The 18426-nt window shown below is 41.0% G+C and overlaps 1 pseudogene; it reads left to right on the forward strand.

The window, feature by feature from the left end:
- Window positions 1-17717: 17717 nt before the first annotated feature.
- On the forward strand, window positions 17718-18107 carry LOC107523117 (transmembrane protein 208-like; annotated as a pseudogene).
- The last annotated feature ends 319 nt before the right edge of the window (window positions 18108-18426 follow it).

Here is an 18426-nt window from a genome sequence, read left to right on the forward strand (position 1 = left end):
CTCCCAAAGCAGACATTGATTATCTGTCTACATTTGTACATAATTGTCCCCTTTTTTCTTCCAGATCCAGTCCTCTCTTCCCCTCTAAGCCACACATAACCTTATTATCCAAGTGTCCCTCCCTTTCTCCTCCTCCTCTCTCTCTGGGTGCTGATGGGCCTGGAGTTCAGAACCCTCTTATCTTCTTCCTCCTATCACTTCTCCCCCACTGAGAGTATGGATCAAAGTTGTTTTGGGGGTGCAGAAGGTAAGAGTTTCTAGCTTTTTGCTTCTCTGCTGTACATGGGTGCTGGCAAGATAATCCAAACCCTCAGCCGAACAGATGTTCTTTTTATGACATATGTGACCCTCTGATATATATATTGAGAGGGACCTTCTTCAACAGCCAGAAGAAAAGTTTCTGACAAGTGAAAAATCAGACACAGCTCACCAGTCCAAAGAGGCTCTTTCCAGCCACCACTTGCTTCTGTGATCTTACCCCTTGTGGTGTGAGGCTGGAGGTTCACAGCTGCTGTAGCTTTTTGGGAGCAGATCCCCCACGGGCAGCCCCAGTGGTGGCTCCAGGCACCTCTGCTTGCAGTAAACATGACCTTTGCCTTCCATCACCAACACGACATTGGCATGTCGCTGCTGATCTATAAACACAATTGTGTTTTCAATCTTCGGACTGAATTTTGTTACCAAGATCCTAACAGGCAGCAGGTCTCTGTTTATCTGTAAACAGCAGCCCCATTCCCCAGCAGAGAGGTTAGGATGCTGTTTGTTTTTATTACTTTACAGTAAGAGGAAAATTTGTGACAGGCGGCCACACTTCCCCTCCCTCTTCTGCATGTCTGAGAAGATAATCTCTCTTTGGATGTGTGTGAGTGTATCTCAGTGTACACATAGATCCAGAGACAAAAACAAACAAACAAAAAAGACAATTTTTTTCTCTTTTCCCTTTTTATCATCCTCTTAGAATGACATTGAAAAATCTGTAAAAATAGTTCAGATAATAAGTGAGCGGCACTAGGTGGAAGAAGGAACATACTTGAATAACTTTCCAAGAGACTTAGCCTAAGGGCTCAACATCAAGTCCTACCCCTTTAATTCCCCTCCCCTTCCCTTCCCTTCCCTTCCCTTCCCTTCCCTTCCCTTCCCTTCCCTTCCCTTCCCTTCCCTTCCCTTCCCTTCCCTTCCCTTCCCTTCCCTTCCCTTCCCTTCCCTTCCCTCCCCTCCCCTCCCCTCCCCTCCCCTCCCCTCCCCTCCCCCTCCCCTTCCCTCCCCCATCCCTCCCCTCCCCTCCCCCTCCCCTCCCCTTCCCTTCCCTTCTCCTTCCCCTTCCTAATTTCCTTTCCTCTCCTTTCCTTTTTTATAGCTTCCTTTAAAAAATATTTTATTTATTATTGGATGGAAACAGAGAAAATGAAACGGGAGGAGATAGGGTGAGAGACAGAGAGATACCTGCAGCCCTGCTTCATCACTTGTGAAGCTTTCCCTCTGCAGGTGGGAACCAGGGGCTTGAACCTGGGTCCTTGTGCACTATAAGGTGTGTGCTTAACCAGGTGCACCACCACCTGGCCCCCTTTCCTTATTTTTCTTTCTTCCTTTCTTTCCACCACAGCTCTGCTCTGCTCTGGTTTACAGTGATGCTGAGAACTAAACCTGGACCCTCAGAGCCTCAGGCTCCCTGGATCTTGGTTTTGAATATTGTTATTCCTGGGCATTCTCTAAGTGAAAATGTGAGCCTTGAGAAACGTGTATATTGCTATCTGTCTTAGCAAGTTGGAGTTGCTTTGTGCAAAACTCAGATTATCTGTAAAATTGGATGAACTTCTTTTCCTTCAGAGTTTGTGTTCTAGCTAAGAGTATTATCTGTTAACAGACTAGAAAGAAGATGGTGAATTATAGGGTTGTTTTTTTTTAAAAGAAAATTCCCACTGTCATGATTAGTCTATAAAATATGTAGTTATGAATCCAATTATTTTTTTAGAAAGTTGAAAAAATAATCACAAAGCAGAATTTGGACTGGATCTGGTGTATTGCACCAAAGTAAAGATGGCATAATGGTTATACAAAGAGATTCTTATTCCTGAGGCTCCAAAGTCTCAGGTCATGGTGATTTCACCTTCTTTACCCCCATCCTGGATGGAGCTTGAAGATATCATGTTAAGTGAGATAAGTCAGAAACAAAAGCATGAATATGGTTGATCTCACTCATTGGCATAAGTTGAACAAGATCAGAAGAGAAAACACTAAGCAGAACTTGAATTGGAGTTGGTGTATTGCACCCAAGTAAAAGACTCTGGGTGTGTGTGTGTGGAGGGGGGTTAGGTCCTGGGACATGATGGCAGAGGAGGACATAGAGGGGGTTGTATTGTTATGTGAAAATCTTATGCATGTGTTTTACTGTTGACTGTAAATCATTAATCTCCAATAAAGAATTTTTAAAAAAGTATATATAGTTATTAGTGGCTGGTGAAATAGCTCACTTGAGTAGTGTGTTACTTTGTCATGTGCATGACCTAGATTTGAGCCCAGTGGTATTGTGACCTTTGTATCTGCCTTTCTAGTTCTATCTTTAAAAAAAGAAAGAAGAAAATAAAATGCAATAATTGGATAGAAATATTAAAGTCCAGGGAGCTGAGTGGTAGCACACCTGGTTAAGTGCACATACTGTGAAGCGCAAGGACCCAGGCAAGGACCCTGGTTCAAGCTCCTGAGTCCTCACCATCAGGGGGCGTCACCTCACAAGTGGTGAAGCAGGTCTGCAGGTGTCTCTCTATATCTTCCCCTCCTCTCTCAATTTGTCCTATAAAATAACAATAATAATAATAAATATTAATTATATGGTCACAGGAACAATGGATTCATAGTGTAGGCACCAAGCCCCAGCAATAACCCTGGAGGCAAAAAGAAATTTTAAAAGTCTATTGATTTATGTAAACTTAATAAGGTTTTACATGGATCAAAATGTAGAAAAATTGACAGTAATTTCCTTCATCTCCTCTGCTTTTGAGAAATGAAAAAGTAATCAAAGTATTTACAGTTCAGTCCTTGCTTAATCTTTTTGACAGGCTTTTGGAAACTTTAACATTAAGTGAAATGACAATAGGGGAAACAGCTTATTAGATGGTTTCATTTGACATTGTGATATTCTTTGTTTTCTTATCAATGTTGTAAGAAAATGAAGTTGAATGAGTCAATAGTATTCAAAGACCTGTTGTATTTTGATTAGATGTGAAAAACAAAATATTAATAATTATCCAGTTAAAAAAATATGTCTTCTGTGGCTGGGAAATGACACACCCGGTAGAGAGCACATATTACAATTTGCCTGCATCTGGATTTAAGCCCCCAGTTCTCACCTGAAGAGGGGAAGCTTCATGAGTGGTGAAAAAGTGCTACATCCTTGTCAATTTCTCTCTGTCTCTATAAAAAAGTGGGGGAGGGACTGGGAGAGAAGAGGTGGTGGTGCACTGAGTTAAGTCCACATGTTATAATACACAAGGACCTGGGTTCAAGACCCCAGTCCCCACTTGCAGGGGAGAGAAGCTTCATGAGTGGTGAAGCAGTGCTGCCGGTGTCTCTCATTCTCTTTCCCTTTCTGTCTCCCCCTTTCTTCTTGATTTCTCTGTATCTATCAATTAAATAAATAAATAATATATCAGACAGAAAAAAGGAAGGAAGAAAGGAAAGAAGGGAAGAAAGAAAGAAAGAAAGAAAGGAAGGAAGAAAGAAAGAAAGGAAGAAGGAAAGAAAGAGAGAAAGGAAGGAAGAGCAAGAGGGGGAAATGGCCACTAGGAGCAATAGAACCATTGTGTAGGCACTGAACACCAGCAATAACCCTGGCAACAATTTAAAATAATAGTAATAGTAAATAAATACAGTTATTAAAAGTCTTATGACTAACTTGCAATGAAACATTCAGAATTAAGTCTATTAAGAAGATAATTCTCTCACAAGTAAAAAAGGAAACCCAGGTACTTAACTTTCTTCTACAGCTCTTTCTAACATATGGTTATTCAAATATTTTGATAGAACTATCAATATAGTACTTTAATTATATCTTATTGAGCTGGAGAAATAAAATAGACAGTTTACTCTCTGAATCAATTCGATTGGAATCTACAAAGCTAAATATGGACAGTGATAAAATATGATTCAACATGATGAACCAAGTATATGTGTTAAACTGATACAACAGTATACATAATTTTAGCAGTTAGCTGTGTTTTTTCCTAGTAATGTCTTTAATACAATGTGAGTAACTCAAGCACTTCTTCCCTTTTGATGACTATTACTAATGACCTTCACTAATTTCCAGAGGAATTCACTAATAAGGAGATCAGAAAATCTGTACTTTCCTTGTTCATTGTGTGTCGGGCTGAGCTTCACTGACAGGAGACAGACGACCAGGGACTCATGGTTGAGCTGTACGCAGTATCTCTTTATTCATGCAGGACACAGCACAATCTAAGCCAAACTAAACTAAACTAAAACTTAACTAAAACGAACAATGCTGTCCTTATATATACTTTCCAAATAGGGTGTGAACAGGATGTGACATAGAGAGGGTGGAGAAAAAAGTGACTAGTGAAAATCAGGGTGTGACAAGGAGAGGGGGCGGAGCAGGCGAGAATTCTACCACTGAACCACCACCAATGCCCTGGAGGGAGGGTGGTGCTTTATGTAAATGTAAAAGTGATTTATGTAAATAGACCGCAGCTTTGAGTGGGATCAAACGAATCCCATACAGGCATACCGGTGCTTAAGCAGGATTAGAGATAGAAGCCAGGGGGAGCTGGCATACTACCCAACAATTGTGTTTTAATAAGCATAATTATCTAATTTAAAAAATATTTTATTATTTATTTATTCCCTTTTGTTGCCCTTGTTTTTATTCTTGTAGTTGTTGTTATTGATGTCGTTGTTGTTGGATAGGACAAAGAGAAATGGAGAGAGAAGGGGAATACGGGAGGAGAGAAAGATAGACACCTGCAGACCTGCTTCACCACCTGTGAAGCAACTTCCCTGCAGGTGGGGAGCTGGGGGCTCGAACTGGGGTCCTTGCTCTTTGTGCCACCTATGCTTAAACCGCTGCACTACCTCCTGACTCCCAATTATCTAAATTTTATGGAAAGTCTATCAATGAAGAAAACTTAAAAGAACTCTGATGAGATAGCTCATCTGGATAGTGTGCTGCTTTGCCAAGTACCTGACCCAGCTTCAAGCCCAGCCTCCATAGCACTGAAGAAAGCTTTGATGCTGTGGTCTCTTTCACTCTTTCTCTGTCTCTATTTCAAAATAAACATAGAAGTAGGCCACCAAAGTAAAAAGATCTGGGTGGAGGATGAGAGTAGATGTTTAGCTTCACTGGGGGTAGGAGGGGGTTAGGACACAGACCTTTGATGGTGGAAGGGTATTGATGTACACTCCCATTAACTTGTAGTCATATAAATAACTAATTAATATGAGAGGGGGGAAAACTGATTGAATGTCTCAAACCTTTTAATACACAGACCATAGGTTGAGTATATGTTCCTTCAATCTAAGCACTTAAGACTTCAAACATGTAACCAGACTGAATTTTTACAGTGGTTTCAATTTGTTAATACATTTCTTTTTTTTTTTTAGATTTTATTTTATTTATTTATTAATGAAGTTAATACATTTCTAATAACAACTTGTTCTTTGAAATGTTGGCTTTTCTAAAAGTTTAGACCAGGGAGAAAAGAAGCAACTGGTGGTATTACTTTATAAGACACAGATATATATAAATGATGTCAAGGGACATAAATTATGGTGATGTCATTTATGATACAGCAAATCCTAACAGTGGGATCTTCAAAGTTAACCCAATTGCCAAATAATGTGATTATAGCAATAACTATCTATTGCCTTCTTAAACCCTAAGACAGCAGTAACCTCCTGCTTCCTCTACAGAGCCTATATTTCCCACAGTCCAGGAACCTCTAGGGTGGGGCTCACTTTCCTGCATGCTTCTCTCAGTTCATACCAACTGATATTGTATCCACCCATCCCAACCTAATCAATGCAATGAGTACCACCTCACTTCACTTCAGACTGTGTTCTGAGATGTCAAGCATGGAATGTCAACCCTTCACCCTCATTACTTGGGTGAGACCTTCCCTTTCATAGTATTCTCTAATTCCATTACAGGAGGTTCACTTCCTAACAAAGTCCCAATACATATATATATACCAGGTCCCATGAGATAGAGCATATGTTCACATGCATCCATAAGTTAGGGCAAAATATATACTTGAAAGCAAAAATACATAATGGTCTGTAGTGAGTCAGTATAAAGTTCATTATGAAATAGTGTCTACTTAGACTTAGATACCCTCCTTACCTACTTCCTATTACAGTTCTCTCACTCACTCCAAAGCTAACCTTATCAAAGCAAGGACTGCAAAAGTTGAATAAGGGCAAAAGACTGTCATACTTCAATGATGACTCTTTAGTCACTATCAGGCCACCCCATCAGCTGGGGCCCTAATTGAGGAGTCCCGAGATCCCCAAACAGACATGATGGGTCTAGACCTCGAGTAAAGAAGCTTCTTAACCAGAATGCAAATCCAGAGGTTTCTATTTTCAAAATTTGTGCCTTTCTCCATAATGTCCCACTAGAGGGCAGCATTAGAAGTCAGGCTGCTGTGGGTGCCAATTTTACCTTTGCTGCCTACTAGTTGAGTGACATAATTTCACCTCTTTAAGACTGTTTTTTTTTTTCTTTTATCTGTAGAATAAGGGCTAGAAGAACTGATGTGTTTTTTTTTACTTTTTTGAAAACTTGTATTTTATTTGATAGCACAGAGAGGAATTGAAAGGAAGGGGAGGTAGAAAGGGAGAGAGAAAGATAGAGGAGAGAGAGAGAGAGAGACACGAAACACTGCCAGGGCCTTGAACCTGGGTCTTTATGCATAGTAATACATGCATTTAACCAGGTGTCTCACCACCCAGTACCCCTTCCCATGTAAATTTTGAAAGAGTCTAGGACTGTCTCTGGGAGATAGCAGAATATATATATTTATTTATCTATATACATATATTCATAATATATACATATATCGTGTATATATATATGAATATATATATTCAGAATGTATATAGTTTATATACATTTTGAAGAGATACTGAACTAAGAGTCAGGAGTCCTTGGCTCATATTCTGTGTTGGCCTCACCTTTCTGTATGATGTTGGACAAGTCTTGACCTCTCAAGACTTTGGAATCTTCATCTGTTGGGTTGCTGGAAAACTTATAAAGGGGGGGGGGGCTGGGTGGTATCACAGTGGGTTAAGTGCACATGGCGCAAAGCACAAGGACCAGCTTAAGGATCCCGGTTTGAGCCCCTGGCTCCCCACTTGCAAGGGAGTCACTTCATAGGCGGTGAAGCAGGTCTGCAGTTGTCTTTTTTTCTCTCCCCCTCTCTGTCTTCCCCTCCTCTCTCCATTTCTCTCTGTCCTGTCCAACAACAATGACAACAACAACAAGGGCAACAAAAAGGGAAAAAAGAAAAGAAAAAAGAAAACTTAGAAAGTATTTTCTATGCAAAAATGTGTCAAATTTTCTGACAACCTAATAGACTGAAGCATTAGAATCACTAAGTATACCAATACATATTATGAAGAAAAAACAAGAATAGAACATTGTGCTGGGGAGATCACTCAGCAATACTGTACCTTTGTGAGGTCCTGAATGTATTCCATGTCTACTATAGTCATAAAGTACTGTGAATGACTTTAAGAATTTGAGAGCTAAGAACATGTAGATATATCTCTAGAAAACCCCATCAATGTGCCCTGGAGCCCTGCTTCCTCAGAGCCCCACCCTACTAGGGAAAGAGAGAGGCAGACTGGGAGTATGGATTGACCATTCAATACCCATGTTCAGCAGGGAAGCAATTACAGAAGCCAGACCTTCCACCTTCTGCACCCCATAGTGATCCTGGGTCCATGCTCCCAGAGGGATAAAGATAGGAAAGCTATCAGGGGAGGGGATGGGATATGGAGTTCTGGTGGTGGGAATTGTGTGGAGTTGTACCCCTTTTATCCTATGGTTTTTGTCAGTGTTTCCTTTTTATAAATAAAAATTTAAAAAAAGTACTGAAAACAGTGCAAGGAAAGATAGTCTGACAGACCAAAAATATATATTAAATAAACTGGAACAGTAGTTAAAATTCATTCCTGTCCTCAAACATTAAGCTTAGAAGATGTGCAGGTGACTTTTGCCAGATGTTCAAGAGACATTTCATTCCTGTCTCTGTAAGGAAAAATTCTGTGGGGACTGAAAGAGGAAAGAGTAAACAGCTATTATTTACAGATAACAAGATTGTCTATGTAGAAAAAATAACAAGGTCAGCAATGTTATTGGATCCAACATCAACTTACAGAAAGAAGAAGAAGAAAAAAACAGTAGTGGAGCAGGGGAGATAGCATAGTAGTTATGTGAAGAGACTCTCATGCTTGAGGTTCCAAAGTTCTAGGTTTAATCCTCCACACCACCAAGAGCCAGAGCTCTGGAGCCTGTGTGTGGGGGTGGGAGAAGCACTAGGATTTCTACACCAGTTATTACTAACTAACCAGGAAAAAAGACATCCCCAATAGCAAAAAACTGAGTTATCTCACCTTCTGAAATTATTCTCTAATGAAAGTCTTTAAAGAACAAAGAAAATGATTTGAATTTTGAAAATTCCATGCTGTTAGATGAGCTGATTTATAAGAATATATACCATACCTGAACTAATATGCATATCCAATACAACTCTAAAGTAAATACAAGTTATATGTGAATACTTGTCTATAAGCAAATGTGTTAATTTCAAAAAGAACATTAAAGAGAGGCAGCTTTGCATTTCCAAATATTCTGAAAAACTGGAGGAATAAAAACACTAAACCACTGGTACAAAAATAAAAATCAAAGAATATGTTCAGACTTGGACACAAAAAGCACATTACTAAATGGTAAAGGTTATATCAATTAGTAGGGGGTAATTATTGTTTGTCAAATTGGAATTAGGAAAACTGAGTTACAATAGTAAACAAACAAACAAACAAAAATCACAAATAGAATCCTTACGTGAGTCAGGAACTCTAGATGGATTAAAAACTGAAATATGGAAAATAAAACTTTTTGTGACATAAAATTAGGGAAAGACATGTTTTAACAAAACCTCCAGAGCATAAATCATTAGATGAAAACCCTGGTAAATTTAATTATACCATAATTAAATTCTTGTATCTTTTTCTATTCAACACTGATATCCAGAAACAAAATAACAGCAAGTGACAGGTAGGGAAGAGGTTCAATTGCTAAAACGAAACATGGTTACCTAAAGTAATCCAGGAAATGGGAATCAACAAGAAAAACATAGGAACCCTAGTAGAAAAATGTACACAGCTGAGAACAAATGGTTTAGAAGAAAAACACATAAGGCTAGTAGGCATATGGTTAAACTAATGGTGGTCAGAGAAATGAGAATTAAAGACAAATATATTCACCAAAGGCATTTTCAGTTATTAGACTGGAAAATGAATTATTTGGATAAAATAAGATGTTGGTGGGAGTGGGGGATTTAGGAATGATCATTTTTCACTGGTGGGAGTCTAGACTGGTGCATCCAGTCTGTAGATTTAGCAATTTTGCACCTGGATTAGCATCCCAGGAAAAAAAAAATTCTCCTATGCATATGGGAATGCTAGTGGTAAATTGGATGCAAATCAAGTATTTGTCACTGAAGAACTGTATTAGGTGTTGCATGTTAAATCATGGAGTAGGTAGAAGTACTGCTTCCAACTGTCCAGAAAGAAATATAACAGTAAGGCTAGATCTTGAAAACATAATGCAAAGAAAAAAAGTAAATGTATGTAATTTTATTCTTTTTTAAAAAAATTTTATTATCTTTATTTCATTTACTGGATAGAGACAGCCATAAATTGAGAGGGAAGGAGGTGATAGAGAGGGAGAGACAGAGAGACACCTACAACACTGCTTCACCATTTGCAAAGCATTCCCCGTCCAGGTGGGAGCTGGGGGCTCGAACCTGGGTCCTTGCGCATTGTAACATGTGCGCTCAGCCAGGTGCGCCACCACCTGGTCCCAATTTTACTCTATTTTATTAGTGATTTAATAGTGGCTTACAAGGGTCGAAGATCACAGGGTGTATATATAGTCCCACACCACACCTACCACCCAAGTGGTGTGCCTCCACTCTCCAACAATAACTAGCTTAATTCTCACAAAGTCTTAGAGATATATATGTAATTTAAAATTTCACATCAAACAAAAAAAATATTTACCTTATACAATTATATGCAGAAGAAGATATATATCTGAACAGCTTTTTAAATGTTTTAATATTTATTTATTCCCTTTTGTTGCCCTTGTTGTTTTATTGTGGTAGTTATTATTGATATTGTTGGATAGGACAGAGAGAAATGGAGAGAGGAGGGGAAGACAGAGAGGGGGAGAGAGAGACACCTGCAGACCTGCTTCACCACTTCTGAAGCGACTCTCCTGCAGGTGGGGAGCTGGGGGCTCCAACCGGGATCCGCAGCCTTCCACCTGTCCTTTGGTCCTTGCACTTTGTGCCATGTGCACTTAACCCACTGTGACCACTGGACTCCTGATTTTTTTTTTTTTGCTTTGTTTTTTTAGCTAGAGACAGAGATAAAGAGTGAAAGTGACTATAGCACCAAAACTCACTTTAATGTAGTGGGAACCAGGCTTCAACCTGGTCACACACCTGGCAAAACAGTGCACTATGCAAGTGAGCTATTCCACTGACCCTGTATCATATTAGTTTTGTATAGCAGAAGTGAATTGTAACTGGGCAAATAAGGGAAAAGGGCATGGATAATTTAATGGATGGGTATGTCGGGCTGAGCTTCATTGACGGGAGACAGATGACCCGGGAATCATGGCTGAGCTGTACGCAGTATCTCTTTATTCATGCAGGATACAGCACAATCTAAGCCAAGCTAAGCTAAAACTAAAACTAACTAAAGTAAAACTCACAATGCTGTCTTTATATATACTTGCCAAGTAGGGTGGGAACAGGATTTGACGTAGAGAGGGTGGAGAGAAAAGTGACTGGTGAAAATCATGAAAGACATGTCTCTGATATCTGATTACTGTAAAAAATGGCAACTAATCCCTAGCACTGCAAAAACGGTATCATCTGTTTTCCATCTACACCATGCCTCGGCCTCGAGTGAGCTTAATGTGCAGCTTGGCGATACGAGAATCCGGCATGAAGCCCAGCCAGTCTATCTTGGCGTTACTCTCGATCGCACTCTGTCATTTCAGAAACATCTCATAAAAACTGCAGCAAAGGTGGGCACGAGGAATAACGTCATTGCAAGACTGGCCAGCTCCTCATGGGGCACGAGCGCTGCCACACTACGATCATCATCTCTGGCATTATGCTATTCCACTGCAGAATACTGTGCCCCAGTATGGTTCCGTAGCCCCCATGTCCACTTGGTCGATTTCAAATTATATTCCTCCATGAGGATCATTTCTGGAACCATCCGTTCCACCCCGGTTCCATGGCTGCCAGTTCTTAGCAACATCGCCCCGCCAGATATTCGTCGGGATGCGGCATCATCTAAGTTCATTTCCCACGTCTACGCTCGACCGGACCTGCCAATATACGCGGATATCTTCGCCCACCCTGTCCAACACTTGACGTCTCGTCACCCAATCTGGTCCCATATGCCTACACTGAACTTCTCTGTTCCAGACTCTTGGAAACAGAGTTGACAGTCAGCTGAGGTAAAGAACAAACACCTCATCACAGACCCCTGCAAGTGTCAACCCGGCTTTGACCTAGCACGTTATGATTGGGCCCTCCTCAATCACTATCGAACAGGCCATGGCCAGTGCGCCGCTATGTTCCATCGCTGGGGAGCCAGAGATGACCCGAACTGCCCCTGCGGCTACAGACAGACTATGACCCACATAGTCAACGACTGCCACCTCTCCAGATTCAAAGGAGGTCTCGAAACTTTACATCAGGCTCAACCTGACGCTGTTGACTGGCTACAGAAGAAGGGCAAACGCTAGAAGAAGAAGGTGAAAATCAGGGTGTGACAAGGAGAGGGGACGGAGCAGGCAAGGATTCTACCACTGAACCACCAATGCCCTGGAGGGAGGGTGGTGCTTGTTAACAGTGATTATGTAAATAGAATACAGTGATTATGTAAATAAATGCATTGTTAAGCAAGGGGGATTAAACCAAATGAAACAGAAGGGGTTTTTAGAAGCAGAATTAGAAGCATACCAACATGGGTAAATGGGTAATTGGATTCATGGATGCATGAATAGTCTTCTCCAACAAGAGAGGGATTTTGCAAAGCTATCCAATGATAGTATGATTCAATGGAGGAATATAATTACCTTGACCTTAGCTATCTGAAATGCTATTTCTTTTTCCTCCAGGGTTATTGTTGGGCTCGGTGCCTGCACCATGAATCCACCACTCCTGGAGGCCATTTCCCCCCCCCCCCTTTTTGTTGCCCTTGTTGTTGTAGCCTCGTTGTGGTTATTATTATTGCCATTGTTGATGTTGTTTGTTGTTGGATAGGACAGAGAGAAACAGAGAGGGGAGGGAAAGACAGAGAGGGGGAGAGAAAGACAGACACCTGCAGACCTGCTTCACCACCCGTGAAGTGGCTCCCCTGCAGGTGGGGAGTCAGCCAGGAGCTCGAACCGGGATCCCCACGCCGGTCCCTGCACTTTGCGCCACATGCACTTAACCCACTGCACCACTGCGCCCGACCCCCCTAGAATTGCTTTTACAGTAAAAAAAAAAAAAGTCGAAATCCCATTACTAGAGGTCTGTATTCCATTCCCACTCCATAGATAACCACTATAGTTCTCACATAGTCTTGAAAACAGGTTGACATTTTTTTTAATTTCTTTAATGGGGTTAATGGTTTACAGTCGACAGTAAAATACAATAGTTTGTACATGCCTAACATTTCCACATAATAATACAACCTCCACTAGGTCCTCCTCTGTCATCATGTTCCAGCAACTGAACCCTACCCCCAACCCCAGAGTCTTTTTTTAATTAGTATTTATAATAATACTAAAATGCTATGTGCATTTTTAAAATTTCTTTGTTGGAGGATTAATGTTTTACAGTCGACAGTAAATATAATAGTTTGTACATGCATAACATTTCTCAGTTTTCCACATAATAATACAGCCCCCACTAGGTCCTCTGTCATCCTTTTTGGACCTGTACTCTCTCCCCTACCCAGCCCAGAGTCTTTTACTTTGGTGCAATACACCAGCTGCAGTCCAAGTTCTGCTTAGTGTCTTCTCTTGATCTTGTTCATCAACTTCTGCCTATGAATGAGATCATCCCATATTCATCCTTTTGTTGCTGACTTATTTCACTTACCATGATTTTTTCAAGCTCCATCCAAGATGGGGTAAAGAAGGTGAATTCACATTTTTAACAGCTGAGGAGTATTCCATTGTGTATATAGACCACAACTTACTCAGCTACTCATCTGTTGTTGGACACCTGGGCTAATTCCAGGTTTTTGGGTATTACAAATTGTGCTGCTGTGAACATAGGTATACACAAATCTCTTTGGGTGGGTGTGTTTGGCTCCTTAGGCTACATCCCCAAGAGAGGAATTGTAGTGTCATAGGATAAGTCCACTTCTAGCCTTCTGAGAGTTATCCAGACTGCTCTCCACAGAGGATGGACCAGTTAACATTTCCACCAGCAGTACAAGAGAGTTCCTTTGTCCCCACAACCTCTCTAGTATTTGTTGCTGCTGCCTTTTCTGATGTATGACATACTCACAGGAGTGAAGTGGTAGCTCATTGTTTATTGTTTACTTATCTTTATTTGCATTTCTCTGGTAATCAATGATGGAGCTTTTTTTTTTTTTTTCATGTTTATTGGCCTTTTGGACATTTTGGTTTTTTCTACATTTGTATACTCTATTATCTACATTCTGCATATGAGTGAAACCATTCTGTAGTTGTCCTTCACCTCCTTCCTTGCTTCACTGAGCATAAGCTTCTCCAATTCTATCTACTTTATCCCAAAGGACACAATATCATCCCTTTTTATTGCTGCATAGTACTCTCTTGAGTATATGTCCCATAACTTTTTATCCAGTCATCTGTTGAAGGGTCTTTTGGTTGTTTCTAGGTTTTTGCAATTGTGAATAAAGCCGCTATAAACATGGGGTTGCATATATCCCTTCAAATCAGTGTAATATCTTTTCCCTCCATTTATGTTGCCCTTGTTGTTGTTGTTGCTATTGCTGTTATTATTGGATAGGACAGAGAGAAATCAAGAGAGGAGGGGAGAGAAAGAAAGACACCTGCAGACCTGTTTCACAACCTCTGAAAGTGACTCCCCTGCAGGTGGGGAGCCGGGGGCTCAAACCGCGATCCTTATACTGGTCCTTGCTCTTCGCGAGATATGTGCTTAACCTGCTGTGCTACTTACTGCCCGGCCCCTAAATCAGTGTAGTATCTTTGGGGCAAATGCCTAGCAGTGGAATTGTTGGGTCATATTAGGTATTTGCAAATACCTATTTATACAGGCAGAGTGGATATATTTTTGAACAGACATATAAACTACCATACTGTCACGAAAATAATTAACTTTACATTAGGGGACTTGTTGGAGTTTCCACAATTCATTGGTAAGTGAATAAAACCAGATACATATAAAATCCAATTAAAAAATATATATTTAGAATTGCTTAAACAATATAAGCCCAAGTCAGAATTCAATCAATTTACAAATTTGATACATTAAACACTTAGAATAAAGAAATATATACTCAAACTAAAATGTAGGCAATTATATAATTTAAAACATTCAATCTATAAAATCCAATTTTTTGGTCTTGTCAGTGTTCCCATTTTATAAATAAAAATTTTTAAATCCAATTTTTTAAAAAATTTATTTTATTTTATTTATTTATTCCCTTTTGTTGCCCTTGTTGTTTTATTGTTGTAGTTATTATTGATGTCGTTGTTGTTGGATAGGACAGAGAGAAATGGAGAGAGGAGGGGAAGACAGAAGGGGGAGAGAAAGACAGACACCTGCAGACCTGCTTCACCGCCTGTGAAGGGACCTGCCTGCAGATGGGGATCCTGGGGCTCGAACCGGGATCCTGACGCCGGTCCTTGAGCTTAGCGCCACCTGCGCTTAACCCGCTGTGCTACAGCCCGACTCCCCTTTAAATCCAATTTTTATAAAAATGATAGATGAATATACACGGGGGAAAATACAAAATAAACTGGAGGAAGATGACAATTTGGTGGAGGGTGAAGTGAGTTGACAGAATTGACATTTTCCCCAAGCAAAGTGATTAAAAAAAAAAAAAAGCCAATAAATACAATTGTCCAGGTTCTAAAAATTTCTAACCACCTCCCATTCCTTTGACTGTAGTGCGAGTCCCCACCTTGTCTCCCTTGAGTTCCTAGATGCTCTCTTAACTGGTCTCACTGATTCTATCCCTTCTCCTTCATCCTACTCCAAATGTTATCTTAACATAATGATAATAACTAGGATACTGAAAACCCTGAAATAGCTCTTGTCATTCAGAAAAAAAAAAAGAAAAAAGAGTCCTGATAAGTACTTCCAAAGTCCCACAAATCAAATACAGCCCTTCCTCACTTCTGATATCACTGCACCTCTCCTTCCGCTTTCCTCACTAGGCTCTAGCAATACTGGCCTCCCAGCATGTTCTCCTTCAGGATCTTTGATCTGATTCTTTCCTACTTCTGGAAAATCTTTTTCTCTGCTTGTCTCTTCACTCAGTTCCTGGCCTACTGTCACTCTCTTTCAAACAGATGGGAGTTTGTTTTGTTATTGAAATAGCATTTAGGGGTCGGGCGGTGGCGCAGTGGGTTAAGCGCATGTGGCGCAAAGCGCAAGGACTGGCGTAAAGATCCCGGTTCCAGCCCCTGGCTCCCCACCTGCAGGGGAGTCGGTTCCAGCCCCTGGCTCCCCACCTGCAGGGGAGTCGCTTTACGGGCCTCCAGGAGCGGTGGATTCATGGTGCAGGCACTGAGCCCAGCAATAACCTTGGAGGGGAAAAAAAAAAAAAGCAATTCTACCTACATATCTATTTATGTGTATTGAGCATTTTACTACTCTTTTTACTTAATATGGGATGCATTTCAGAGGGTTGGGATTGCTGAGTTCAGTGGTGCATGCAATTAAATACATTATATTTTGGAAAATTTCAGACATACACAAAGTAGAGACAACAGTATAACCTAATGAACCTTCATGTATACATCATTGTGCTTCAACACCTACCAGAACATGAGAAATCTTGTTTCATTTAAATGCCCTCTGCCCTCTTCTTTCCTGTATCCCCATAGCACTGCATTGTTTTTCTCCCCTTATTGGGGGGATTAGTGGTTTACAGCCGACAGTAAAATACAGTAATTGGTACATGTGCAACATCTCTCAGTTTTCCATATAACAATCTAACCCCCCACTTAGGTGCTCCTCCACCATCATTTTACAGGGCCTGAACCCCCATCTCCAACCCCAGAGTTCTTTACTTTGGTGTAATATACCAAACACTGTATTATTTTTTAAAGCAGTCTGGGTATATTTTTAAAGGTAAAGATAAGAATTCTTGACACGCAAGACTGGGTGTGCAAGATATAAAGAGGAGTCAAGGGACTGGGAGGTGGGACTTCTGGCAGAGCACATATGTTACCATATCAAGGATCCAGGTTCGAGCCTTCATACCCCACCTGCAGGGGGAAGCTTCACAAGTGGTGAAGCAGCACCGAAGGTGTCTGTCTCCTCTCTCTCCCCCTTCTACTTACCCCTTCCTTTTCAGTTTCTCTCTGTCTCTATCCAAAAAATGAATAAATAAAAATAAAATATTAAGAAGAAAATGAAAGAAACAGAGGATTCAATGTTAGTCCCAAGATTATCAGACTAGATAGCTGACAGTCTACAGTGGCCATCAGCTGAGATGCAGACTGGGGCAGAGGTTTTGAGTGGGAAATCAGGTTTTGAGTTTTTGATAGGCTGAGTTTGTGATTAAGCAGGTAAGTGGAAAGACTTAAGTCAACAAGGTAAAATGGATCTGGAGTTTGGGAGAGAATGTCTGGAGATAGAATTTGGGAAGTCACCAACATGGTAGCCTGGAAAGTATTTGACAAAGTAAGCATAGATGGGAAAAATTACCAGTCCCAAGCTGGGTCATAGCATACTTGGTTAAGTGCACATAGAACTATGTTAAGACCGGTGCAGGGACCTGGGTTCAACCCCCTGGCTCCCCACCTGCAGCAGGGATGCTTCACAAGTGATGAAACAGGCCTGCAGGTGTCTGCCTTTCTCCCTTTTTTAAAAAAAAAATTAATGTTCTATTTATTTATATATTGTGTAGAGAAAAAGAGGAATTGAGAGGGGAGGTGGAGATAGACACCTGCACCCCTGCTTCATTACTCATGAAGCTTTCCCCCTGTGGGGGAAAAGCAGAGGCTTGAACTCAGGTTCTTTCACACTGTAATGTGTGCGCTTAACTAAGTGTGCCACCGCCTAGCCCCTTTTTTCTCCCTCCCTTTCTATCTCCCTCTCCTCTCTCAATTTCTCTCTATCCTATCAAATAAAAAATAAGAAAGAAAGGCCATTTGTGTCTCACCACGGTGGCCATTTACTGTCTTGTGACCTTGTTCATCTTCTATTCACCTACCTCGTTGTGGGACTGGATGGTCTTGGGCTTAAGTCTGGTAGTATATGGGGCCAGCAATCACTCTATGAGCTCCATGGCACAGGCATCCTTCTCAGAGGATGGGGCTTTGGTGGATGGTGGCATGGACCTGAACAAGGAGAAGGACACGGCAGAGTGAGTGTCCCCCACCTCCAGCTCAGACACTTTCAGGATTTGATACTACCGATAGCCATTGTGCAGGTGCTCTGCTGCTTCTCCCTCTACATCTGGTCCTTCTGGTTTCTGGCTCCAGGCTGGGCTCTTTATCTCCTCTGGGTGAACATGCTGGGCCTGTGGTTCATGGCAGACAGTAGTACTCTAGCACAATGAGAAACGACAGCGGGCAGGAGTGGCGGCAGATGAAACGGTTATAGGCACTGACATTGTGGCCACAGGCTGCTGTGCTCTGGGGTCTGGCTTCTGTGCCAGGAGCAATCAAGGCTTAATCCAGAGGCCACAAGCAATCTGAAGCATAGGATTGTTGAATAAATGATTTTTAATGTGCAAAAAAAAAAAAAAAAAAGGAGAAAATAATGGCCGCCAGGAGCAGTGGATTTATAGTGCTGGCACCAACCCCAAGCCCCAGTGATAACCCTGGTGGCAGTAAAAAAAAAAAAAAAAAAAGAATTACCAAATCCTTGTAGTCCTCTGCAGTAAACAGTAATACCTTTCTGTGCCCCCAAAATGTCCAAT

Source organism: Erinaceus europaeus, chromosome 3 (genome assembly GCF_950295315.1).
Source record: "Erinaceus europaeus chromosome 3, mEriEur2.1, whole genome shotgun sequence".
Lineage (NCBI taxonomy): Eukaryota > Metazoa > Chordata > Mammalia > Eulipotyphla > Erinaceidae > Erinaceus > Erinaceus europaeus.